General features: G+C 38.2%; 1 long non-coding RNA gene across 1 annotated transcript; it reads left to right on the plus strand.

The window, feature by feature from the left end:
* Positions 1-6: 6 nt before the first annotated feature.
* Positions 7-4,739, plus strand: LOC145438980 (uncharacterized). The gene is made up of 4 exons (XR_013915063.1): positions 7-21; positions 81-126; positions 187-245; positions 912-4,739. It is a non-coding gene; the product is annotated as an uncharacterized LOC145438980 (long non-coding RNA).
* The last annotated feature ends 4,879 nt before the right edge of the window (positions 4,740-9,618 follow it).

A 9,618-nucleotide genomic window follows, 5' to 3' on the forward strand; every position in this document is an offset into this window, starting at 1 on the left:
GAAAGTTTTGCTTCTATCGAGGTACTCACTCGTTTCTATAGTTTTGTGTGTCATTTTGAAATAAATTACTGTAATTGTAGGTCGAAAACCTTGATCTGAGTTATAATACGGATATGGAACCGACAGGTTTGAAAGAAGTTGGATGCTTTGTAAGAAAGCATAACACGAAAAACGTTCGACTTTCAGCTTGCGAATTGGACGAAGACTCACTAATCTCATTAAATAAAGGTCTCGGAATTCATGAGGTGATCATTTGAACTAGATCCGCTATGTTTGTAACTGAAATAATCAATCACAGTCTAATGCTTATGTGAGTTTCAGTCATACTCAAGCATGACATTTCATCGATCGATAGAACTTTTATCATCAATAAAGTGTTTCTGATCACGTCTGAAAATAAATACTATCACTGCTTCTAAGCAAGAGGTTTTTCAATCGTTCATTCATTTTAAATCTAGTTTAGATGGTTTCTTCAATAACCTTTCGAGCTTCATTATTGTCTTCGGTGTTGCATCAGTTTTGCTATTAGGAGCAGACATCGCGAAAATTGCTCAACTGTTGATAAATAATATTATGACTAATCTATTACAGGTGTCGAGTCATTTGTAGTCTCGTAAAATATTTGAACATTACACCATGTTTTAGCTGCACTCGCTGGATTTAAGTAGAAATCCTGGCATTTCATCCTGCTACAAAACACTAACTAAAGTCCTGTGCAATTCCCGTGTGGAAGAATTTAATCTGAGTAATTGCAAGATGCTTTCCATGCAAATCAGGAATCTGAGCGAAGAGACGGGAAAGCGATGCGCCACAGTAAGATCTTTCTGCTCAATAGTAGATCCCGATGTAGCGATGCAGTTCGTTTCTGTATTTTTTAAATTGATCTAAATCGCCTATTATTCAATGAACAGCTAAAGGCAATCGACCTCAGTGATAGCAACAGAACGATAGTCGACGTGGAATACGTGAATTCCATTCAGAGCTTCGTGAGATATAATCCTGAATGCCGCGAAGTCAAACTAGTCTTACCGCGCTTAAGTGGGGAAGATAGGAAGACCTTGAGAAATCAACTGTACTCACCCTGTAATGGGATATTTTCCGAATAAATATGTATCTAGAGGGAATTAGGCGTTTGTTTTCCTTCACTTGATAATACTTGGCGTGTTTATTTGCCATATTCCATGCAATATTTGATATAATTTGAGCATAACTCTGCTAGGGTTTGCCTAGTGACAGTACTTACTCAAGTTGTTATGGTTACGGTTTAGAGCAGGGGTGGTAAAACTATATATTACTAACCTACGGATAGATACGCAAGTCCCGTCGTTACGCTCCGGCAAGCAGTTACACTTGTTGCTGATCAATCCAAAAGAAGCATAATTGGTGGAGTTATAGCTTGCGACCTGAGAGGTGAAATTTATTGAAACTGGTCTTAATCGAGAGCTACTGTCGCACTGATTCTGAGAATACAAATTAAAATCTTGTCAGGGAAATGGAACCATGTCATACCATCCCTCAAAGTCTGAAAATCGGCATTGCTCTGAACAATCGCTTGACGAAATTGGCCATTGTTATGTTCATGCTGGTGCGGTGGTGCCATTGTTGGAACTATGCCGATTTTCAGATTTTGAGGGATGTTTTGAGGTGGTTCCATATCCCCGGCACGATTTGAATTTGTATTTTCGGAATCAGTGAGGCAGTAGCTCTCGATTAAGACCAGTTTCATTACATTTCAGCCCTCAGGACGCAAGCTATAACTTCACCAATTATGCTTCTTTTGGATTGATCAGCAACAAGTGTAACTGCTTGTCGGAGCGTAACGACGGGACTTGCGTATCTATCCGTAGGTTAGTAATCTATAGTCCAACCGAGGCCAAAGTTCACCGAAAACTCTGCGATTCTGTGATAGGCACAAGCGTGCATAATCTCAGATACCGACAAGCACGCCAGCGGCGTTTTAGTGATGATTTAAATAGCCTTATACTCGACATGAAACAATTATGCAGGTATTAGAATAAGACCCTAATGAGTTGTACTGCGAGTTGGAAATAAGTCCAATATTTGATATAATTTGAGCATAATATTGATTTTGCTCGCTCGACGCGAAATTTCATTAGGTTTTGAATAATATCCAATGGAAAAGTACATTTCAACATTCTATTACCAGTAAATTTCTTCCAAAGTACATGATGTGTTGATTTCCGAGTGACTAAAAAAAGTAAGTATTGAAGGTATTATTTGTCTGATAACTGAAAACTCTAGTCTAAACAGATAATCGCTTGATTAAGTATAGCCCAAGCAGGCGAAACCTATACTTGAGTACTCCAAATATTCAATTATTTCGATATCGAGAGGGTTTGGATGATATCCAATATGTAAGCTCACTATGAAGGATAATTCGTAAAACTCAAATATTTCGCAGTGAAAGTCTGCAGATTCTCGATGTATTTTTGCTATTTTACGATGCGATAAGTCATTCTGCTGTGTGAAAATGCATGATAGGATATAGATGAAACTGACGCTGGTCCTCAAGGCCATTGAAAAAAGTACATTTTAACATTTTAGTAGCAGCAAATTTTTAGTAAAGTGCAAGAAGTGACGATTTCCGAGCGAGTAAATCACCACTCGGCCAACTCAGTAGTTATTTACGGCATTTAGCCTCAGCTATGCGACTGGTATTTAGAGCTAGAAGTGATATCCACTAAGTCATTTGTGTTTTTGTTATTATAGAGCACACGATTGAATCGCTACGACTAACGCATTGCTGTCTAACTCATTGGGGAATAGATTTTTCAACGGTTAAGTATTTAGAGCTAACAATGTGGTATGGGATCCACTAAGTTCGAACAATTGCGTTTTGTTATTGTCGAATACCGCGCACCTATTGCGATATCAGCTCTCCGCATTTTGTTGTATTTAGGGCTATTGCACAAGCTATCTTTAATATGCTGCAATATATACACATACAGGTTCGGACTTGTCTAGGGTATTCACTTCCCGTCCACTAGCTTTTCAAGAGGCATTGATAAGCGCGCGTATTCAATTACCTAATCGATGGATGAACATTCCTGACAAAGGCATAGATGTCCCCAGGGAACCAACCTAACTTCGCTTCTATTATTTTTACATTGTTTGCAAAGCACGGTATTTTATAATTCCATGAGACTTCAGTAGTTCTAGAATCCTGAATTAATGAGAGTTGAATAAACCTCACAATGATAAGATATTCAGTAATAATATAGAAATTGGCTTATATTGTGAATATCTTATCATTGTGAAATTAGCAATTATCTCATGTTGTTGATGAAAATGATCAGCTTACGTTCTTACTTGCAGGCGTCCAGATGTAACCGTTCTAGTATATTTACATATCTTTCTATGGAGACAGCGTTAATTTTTCATTCTTGACTTAACGTATAAATAACCTACTTGTATACATTAAATGAAAGTATTTATGAGACATCGTAGCAACGCACATATTGTATGTTATCTATTTATTTCGCGATAATCGATTACTACTACTACATTTATCAGAGTACACTCTGTTAGGGTTTGCCTAGTGACAGTACTTACTCAAGTCGATTTTGTAAAAAACTTTTATACTGGGAATTTTGTAAAATAAATACCAATTTTTTAAATCGTCGAACACTTTACATCAAATTTAGTAAAGTAGATAGAAACTACTTTTTCCAAAGTACTAAAGACCTTTACACTACAGTTTTGTAAAATAAATCCTAATACAACGTAAGATGATCATTTTCATCAACAACACGAGATAATTGCTAATTTCACAATGATAAGATATTCACAATATTAGCCAATTTTTTATATTATTACTTTGTTAGATTTAATATTAAAATTATTTTTAATAATCATTGAAATCGTGTAGATTATAACAGTGAACGTCTTTTGTACAAACTAATTCATCAACTATACAAGATAATCGATAATTTACCTAAAAATCAATAAGATATTCACAAAGCAACAATATTATTAAAAAGATGTTCAGTTCACCCGTTATAAGCTACAATGATTTCAATGAATAATGAAAAAAACATTATTAATAATTGTTGTTTCAAAGTTAGAACCAAAGTAATAATATTCAAAAAGTGGAATATTTGAAAATATTTAAATCATGCTTTGGTGCTTATAATAACGTAAGCTGATCATTTTCATCAACAACATGAGATAATTTCGAAACTGCAGACGATCAGCTGATCGATACTCGACAAGTACATGTGTTTCCAACGAATGGTGCAATACAAAGATTCAAAGCCAGTTTAACTCATAATGGGAAGCTCGTTGCGTATTACACTCGAGAAGGTATCGAATACTTTCAGCAAATCAATCTCGCTGATGAATATATATTATATTCTCCGTCTAACGTCGTCGATGACGTAGAAAATTCACCACTGGGGTGGATTTTACAAGAAACATCGCGTTACATTGCACCGAATGGTCAAATACAGCCTATGGATCGCGCTAAAGCGGGATTTCCAAATGGCTATGGTAACTTTGCTGGGTATTCGAATGGTGGCATGTCGAATGCCAATGCAAGTTTCCGGAATGTTGGCAATGCTAATGGAGCCTTTGCAAATAGCAATACGCAATACGGCAATCGTAGATGGATGCCAAACAATTCTAAGCAATTTTGAATTGTCTCGGAAGCGCGCTGAATGCGATATCAATTGTATTAGTTTTATTGCTATGTGCGTGGAAATAAAAGCTTCCTGTGATTATGATTGTTGTGTTCAATGATTTTCAGTGCTGATAGACTTACATCAAGATAGCATACGAGGTGATTTAATTGCTCAGCCCTGTAGAGCAGCTTTGTGTTTATAAGCAGGTCACTCAAGTTTAGTACTCTCCGTATTTAGAGGTTATTGCACAATCTATCTCGAATATGCTGCAATATAGACAGGTTCAGACTTGTCTATTCACTTCCGTTGAGTGACTTTTATAACAATCAAATACACATGTGCAGTTTATTAATAACGAACAAGCACATTTACTAATCGTTCAGAACAAGGCATAAAGCTTCTTTGAGATCTTGACACACTTTTTTGATATCAGAATCCCTTTTTTGATTTGCGATGTAAAAGCAATAACAGTTTCGCATACATGAGCATATGATTACGAATAAACCGATATTGAAGTCTTCTGAGAGCATCGTCATTATTCTCTAGTCCACGCAATTTCCCTCTTAGTACGTTATGTCTTTCAACAGAGCATTTGAATTGCTATTTGAAAGTATCTGACAACTGTGAACTAATTCTTCAAGTTTGTTCATTGTGGCGCAACGACCATTTTTACGAATCCATAACTGTATCATTTGATATCGTTGCTCGGTTAAGTTATAGCAATCCATGTATTGACATTCGGCAATTTCATTGTCAGATAGCTCAAGTTTTTCGCGTGCAAACCTATACCAGTTCATCAGGTCAATTCGATCCATTATGACGTATATATCATTAGCAGTAATCTTTGACATATTCAATCTACAGCGTACAGCGAATAATCATGTAATAAATATTATACGTTATATATTGCCTTGCACTTGCTTCAACTGCAATAACAAAGGCGATCAATGCAATGTTGACGTAATCATATCTCAGCGTTACGTGAACTAAGCAAAGTCGCTCTCGTAATATCTAAAGTAATCGCATGTGACGTAATCATGAACATGCTGCAATACGCAATTGAAAGTAATCAACTTACGCAATGACGTAATAAATATCTCAGCGTTACTGGACTGGAACTATGTCATCTCTCACACAACCAAAACCTCTCTCGTATTGGAACCACACCCACATCGTTCTGCATTCTGATTGGCTAACAGATGTCACGTGATCAAATACTCGACGGTGATTGGGGCGCGTCCCGTTACTGTGTATACTACTACTGACGTTTACTGTTTGTGTTTGGATCCTGATGACATTGTCATGAACAAAATTCAGTCGCATGTTTTAAACACGACTTATCCAGGGTGGCTTACGGCAGACGTGGTCAACTCATATATTTCTCAGTGCGTTATGAATCTGAATAAAGACCTGGGCATGAAAAGATTCGGCTTTTCGAACACATATAATAACTTGATCTTATTCCAAAACCCAACGGAAATTGAGGAATCAGCAGCTGTGAAATTTTCTTCTGTACTGATGAACGCTGCAGGAGATGTTCCAGACAACCTTCTTCTCCCTGTTCTGTACAATGAACACTTTTTTCTTCTGTGGTACTCAAAACATTCCAACATGTGGTATTTGATTGATTCTTCTTCAAAAAATAAAGAGGATCTGGCCAAACTTGTGGAACAACGATTACGCTCCATATTGCGTCGCTCAAAGTCTAGCAAACAGCGGATACTGAGGGCGCGGTGCAAGGCAAGGAATGTGTTGAAGCAGGTAGACAACAGTAGCTGTGGAGTTTGCGTTTGCCTTGTCGCCCGGGTGATATGCTCGGCAGAAACCGAGAAATTCCCATTGGATCAAACACATTTTCGCCATTGGATTCTTTACGATTTTGCAAGAACATCAGTGGCCGTCCATTCCGATGTCAAAAAATCCAAAGAAAGATTCATTCTGAAAGATGTCGCCGTCATAGGATTGAAGAACATGGGAAACACATGTTGGTTTAATTCAATTGTACAGGCAGTAGCTTCGTGCATTCCGTGTAGCTGGGCAGGAGATATCGAAGAAATCCAATCCACTAATCATACAGCCCAAATCATTTCTAATCTAGTAAACCGCAAGGAAAGTACGGATCAGGAAGTTGAAAATGCCGTCAGGGAATCTGCTGAGGCTTGTAAGTTTCCAGAGGGACAACAACAAGACGCCATAGAATTTTTCGAGCTCAGCAATATTCCCACAATTTTAGAAAAGGCCAAACTGAATTGCGACACGCATATTGAATTACGAGGAGCTTGCCAATCCTGTGGCTTCATAAATCAATCGACCACAAACAACACAGTCATTCGTCTTGTTGTGGGGGATAATGCAACTGAGTCACTGGAGGACAATATCCGAAAACAATTCGATGATTCGACCACAGAACATTGTTTGAAATGTAACTCTGTGGTGGATATGCATCGTCAGATCTTGTCGACTCCGACTTTATTGGTCGTTCATGCACCAAGGAACGATCGCAGCAATATTCTTTCCTACAGCCTCGCAGCAGCGGAAAAGATTAAGTATGGAGGCAAGTGCTTTAATTTATACGCCGTAGTTTCAAGGCTTGGTGAATCGGTCAACGCGGGACACTACGTCACCAACGTATTGAAAAAGGATGGTACCGCAGTTGTCTATGATGACAATACCGTTTATCGAGAAAGCCGTGACGTTTCATCTACTGTATTGACTCAGAATGGATACATATATTTTTATGTAAGACGCCCAGATAAGCGTCTGATTATAAGCGACGATGATTCTACCGCCGACGAAGATGAGACTCCAAAACCAAAAATTGTGAAGAGGAAAAGAATGAGACCAATTGAAAATTTGGAAATCAGGATGGAAAATGTGACGGAGTTCCAAATGATAATGTTTAAAATACCGCAAGAATTTGACGAAATCTTTGCTGACGGTTTAGTCTCGTACTTCACAGCTTTGTGTGAAAGGCCTCGAAACGCGTGCCAGGAACCACATCATCAAACTCACGGATCTTTTCTTATCAACAAGAAATTGATGATGATGCAATCTAGATTGGCTCAGCGTACTCCGTCCAAAGCGCCGGCAGACTTACCAGAAGATCAAATTGGAAATTTGTATTGGTATTTGATGTCGAAGTTATGCCTGCATAAGAAACTCTTCAGAAAGCGTGTCAATTCGACTGTCACTGTGCACGCGTACTCAGCACCACGTATCACGAATGTGTTCAATCCATCGATCATCAAAAAAGATTGTGAACTGATGAAATTGTTGGAGCCCGATTTTCATGCAGATGAATACTTCCGACACGTTATACTGAAAGAGGTCTGCGTTAAATATCTAATGCACACACGCAACCTCAGCTACATCGCAGCTAAAGAGATGACGGACTCGTAATATGATATTTTTTTGTATTTATACTATTAACGAATACTGATTTCGAATGAAACTGCTTTCATAATTAGAATTGATCGCCGATTTTTACTTGCATCCTATATGTTTGCGACCGAACTCTATATAACCCTGGTTCGCATTCGCATTTACGATCTAACGTGAATATTTTACTTTAGTCGAACATCAACGAACATGACATGGCGCGACATTATTCGTGTTTTTTTTTCGGAAAGGTTTATGATTGGGATGGGCATTTCGACCTGTAGCACAGTGTAGTTCTGCCTGTGAGGCCACAGGGGAAGGGGGTGAATATGATGTTTCTAACTTCCGTTATAATATCAGTACGAGCATGTCTATTTCCTGAAAATGATCCATTTTCATTGGATGCTGGTGGGTCCCCTATTGTGTTCCGAAGGCTGAAATACTTTTAGGGGTAATGTTGGGATACTCCTCTCAACTTGTAGCATAATGTAGTTACGCCTTTGACGCCGCAGGGTAATGAAAATTAGGTTTGTAATTCCGTTATAATATCAATACTGGCATGTCCATTTCCTGAAAAATGACCCATTTCATTGGATTCTGGTGGGTCCCCTATTGTGTTCCGAAGGCTTAAATATTTTTGGGGGTAATGTTGAGATACTCCTCTTGTCTTGTAGCAATATGTAGTTACGCCTTTGACGCCGCAGGGTAGTGAAAATGATTTTTGGAATTCCGTTATAGTATCAATACTGATATGTCAATTTCCTGAAAAATGGTCATATTCATTAGATTCTGGTGGGTCCCCTATTGTGTTCCGAAGTCTCAAATACTTTTAGTGGTAATGTTGGGTTACTCCTCTCAACTTGTAGCATAATGTAGTTACGCCTTTGACGCCGCAGGGTAGTGAAAATGATTTTTGGAATTCCGTTATAGTATCAATACTGATATGTCAATTTCCTGAAAAAATGGTCATTTTCATTGGATTCTGGTGGGTGCCCTATTGTGTTCCGAAGTCTCAAATACTTTTAGGGGTAATGTTGGGTTACTCCTCTCAACTTGTAGCATAATGTAGTTACGCCTTTGACGCCGCAGGGTAGTGAAAATTAGGTTTGTAATTCCGTTATAATATCAATACTGGCATGTCTATTTCCTGAAAAATGACCCATTTCATTGGATTCTGGTGGGTCCCCTATTGTCTTCCGAAGTCTGAAATACTTTTAGGGGAAATGTTGGGATAGTCCTCTCAACTTGTAGCAATATGTAGTTACGCCTTTGACGCCGCAGGGTAGTGAAAATGATTTTTGGAATTCCGTTATAATATCAATACTGGTATGTCTATTTATTGAAAAATGATCCATTTTATTGGATTCTGGTGGGTCCCCTATTGTGTTCCGAAGGCTGAAATACTTTTAGGGGTAATGTTGGGATACTCCTCTCAACTTGTAGCATAATGTAGTTACGCCTTTGACGCCGCAGGGTAGTGAAAATTAGGTTTGTAATTCCGTTATAATATCAATACTGATATGTCAATTTCCTGAAAAATGACCCATTTCATCGGATTCTGGTGGGTCCCCTCTTGTGTTCCGAAGTCTGAAATACTTTT

This window comes from Botryllus schlosseri, chromosome 5 (genome assembly GCF_051294905.1).
Source record: "Botryllus schlosseri isolate E-star chromosome 5, Bs_hap1, whole genome shotgun sequence".
NCBI classification, from domain to species: Eukaryota; Metazoa; Chordata; class Ascidiacea; order Stolidobranchia; family Styelidae; genus Botryllus; species Botryllus schlosseri.